At 42.7% G+C, this 3,037-nt stretch overlaps 1 pseudogene; it reads right to left on the bottom strand.

Moving 5' to 3' along the window:
* Positions 1–204: 204 nt before the first annotated feature.
* LOC121017602 (40S ribosomal protein S15a-like) lies at positions 205–763 on the bottom strand (annotated as a pseudogene).
* Between the last annotated feature and the right edge of the window lie 2,274 nt (positions 764–3,037).

Genomic DNA, 3,037 nt, shown 5'->3' with positions numbered 1-3,037 from the left:
TACAGTATTTACTATTTGGTCCTTTACAGAAAAAGTTTGTTGACTCCTGTGGTAGACTCCTGTTACTCAAAATGAGGCCCCTAAGCCAGGAGTCTCAGTATCACCAGGGAGCTTGTCCGGCCTCCACTTGGAACTATTGAATCAAAAGCTGATTTTTTTTTAAAAATCCATTGAGTCATTTATTTGCATGTATGTATTACATCCCTAGGAAAAGAAACCCAGGATTTCCCCTCTTCTCCTTTTTCGTCTTGCCTTTTTATGGTCCATGACACTAGCTGTCAGTATAATGAAGCCAAATCAAGGGGATAGGAGCAGGTTATTCTACCATTTTCCTAGATCTTTGAGTTGCATATCAAATATGGGGCTGATTACTCCATACTTGTTTAACCTGCTCATGAGGTTCATAACAACTTTCCCAGCTCTGTGATCACCAATGGTTTCAAATTCATCAATGTAACCATGTTTCAGCATTACAATTAGAAACTGGACAATGACTTCGGAGCATGGCCTAATAAGAACCTAGTGTTTGCCTCTCTTCGGCATTGTTGATATTCTTGACAGCATCAGTCAGGACACTGATATGCACCATTATGACAGCATGGAGAGATGGCACAGACAGAGCCTGCTTTTTAACAAGATCCCCAGGTGATTCAGAGGCACATTAAGGTTTAAGAAGCACTATATTAAACTCCTCAGTGGGCATAATCAATACTATTGAAAGTTGCTTTTCACACAAGCCTCTTTTACCCCGTGGAACATGATGTAATCCCCTAGGCACATTAGACTAGCGTGCCACTATCTCTGGATTTGATGTAGTGAATTTTTTAATGTTTATTTATTTTTGAGAAAGAGAGGCGGTGGTGGGAGAGAGAGCACGGGGGAGAGGGGCAGAGAGAGAGGGAGATACAGAATCCGAAGCAGGCTTCAGGCTCTGAGCTGTCAGCACAGAACCTGATGCGGGCCTTGAACTCAGAAACCATGAGACCATGACCTGAGCTAAGTCAGCCGCTTAACCGACTGAGCCACCTAGGTGCCCCTTGATGTAGTGATTTTTTTTTTTTTTCTTGGACTGTGTCAGGGCACAGCATCATTACCATCAGCCAGAATCAGCCTGGACAAAGAGATATCTGGCTACAGTTTGTTAGGTGCCTACTCATTCATTCAGTTGTAACTAATATTTATTGAGGGCACACTCTGTGCCAGGTACTGAACTACAAACGGGGGCAAATTGGCACAGTCTCAGCCCTCATAGTGTTATGAAATGTAGTGAAATTATTTTTATTTGAGAGAGAGAGAGAGAGAGAGAGAGAGAGAGCGAGAGAGCAGGGGAGAAGGACAGAGGGAGAGAATCCTAAGCAATCTAATGTGGGGCTTCATCCCATGATCCAGGGATGATGACCTGAGCCAGAACCAAGAGTCGGATTCTCAACCAGCTGAGCCACCCAGGTGCCCCATAGGTACTTTAATCCTCATGAGAAAACTGAGGCTTGGAGAGACTAACTGACTTGCTCCAAGTCATATGGCTGGTGAGTGGCAGAGCTGAAAATTGCACCTATGTCTATCTGATACAACAGTTTATGCTTTTTTCTATGTAGCATTGCTAAATGTGGTTCTAGGAGATTATAATCTAAATAGGTCTATAGGCAAAGAGCCAGTGTATTACAGATAAGAAACAGTATTCTTATCTCCCACTTCCAGATACAGCCAAGATGATGCTGCAAGATTAGGGCAGGATAGAAACTAGAGGAGCCCAGCTCTTCTCCTGAGACCTTCTCTTCAGAAGTGACAGACCTGCCACCTTTATCTGTGAGAAAAACAGATGACTCTGGTTCAATCACTCCTTCCTGAGACTTGGAGTGAAATTCATCTGAGGTGAATTCACCTAAGGTAGGACAAAAAAAACCACTGCCCTGGGGAGAATAAGGATCAGGGTTAATGCTGCTTCTTCCATGTGACTCCCGCGATGAATCCTCTTCAATGGGGCCACGTTTCCTTTCTGAATCTTGCCTCCCACCTGTTCTATACATGCCCTCAACTGACCCTGCCCTCTCTCCTTGCCTTGCTCCTAAGTCATTCCATTTTACCCTCTTGAACTTCCATTCTGAGAGCTACAAATATACCTCTCCTATATACCTATATCTGGAGGAGAGAGATGAAGTGGAGAAAAGGAGGTGTGAGAAGGGGGAGACCAGGACACAAGTGCACAATGGAGAGAGAACTACACAGGCGAAATAGTGTACAAAATATGCATCAGTTTCCTTTAGCCAGCTGCAGTGACACACAAGTAGATATTTTAATCCTATGCCTAAAGCATTACTGTTCAGAAAAAGTAAGGCAGGTAACTGAAAAGTTGCAAAATCTAGCAGCTAGAATCAGAAGTGCTCCAAGAATTGGATCTAAAGGAGACTGAAAGTCAAGCACCCAGGAAAGGAGAGGAGAGGCACAAATGGGAGGAGAGAAGGATAGAGGTGATGTAAGACTAAATAGAAGAAAGTCTGGCAATTAGGAGAGAAAGGAAGTAGTCTGACATTGGAAAGTGCCTGGCATGTAAAATGAGAACCTGGCAAGGGAAGAACAGGTGACGAATCAATTACAACAGATCTTGCCTGCCATTATCTGGGCTTTGGAAGTAAGTTGATGAGGTTTGGATTTAATAAATATTAAAATTCTAAAAACACTTAACTGCTGAGGGAAGCTTTGGAGCAAACAGCATATGAATAGATTTCTAAGGCTAGACTAGACATCCATCTATTATGGATGGTTTGAGACTAACACATCCATCCTGCTACCACAGAGAGAATTTAATGACCCTGCAGGCCTTCCTTCCAAACTTCTGAAAAGCTGGGATGGGTGGAGGGAGGGAGATTAAATGGTGCTAACTTTCATTCTGTGGTTTTTATCACAGATTCTCTGTCATTAATTCAGACACAATTGATGAGCATTTTCTCCAAACAAAGGATTTAACTGTTGGTCTTTTCACGAACATTGCTGTCCAATCCTTATATACCTTTTTATATACTTATTGCCCTACATTTAT

Source organism: Herpailurus yagouaroundi, unplaced genomic scaffold (assembly GCF_014898765.1).
Source record: "Herpailurus yagouaroundi ecotype Mexico unplaced genomic scaffold, PumYag 77, whole genome shotgun sequence".
In the NCBI taxonomy this organism is placed as follows: Eukaryota; Metazoa; Chordata; class Mammalia; order Carnivora; family Felidae; genus Herpailurus; species Herpailurus yagouaroundi.
The sequence above is the reverse complement of the archived record's forward strand: the minus strand, read 5'-3'. Positions and strand labels throughout refer to the sequence as shown.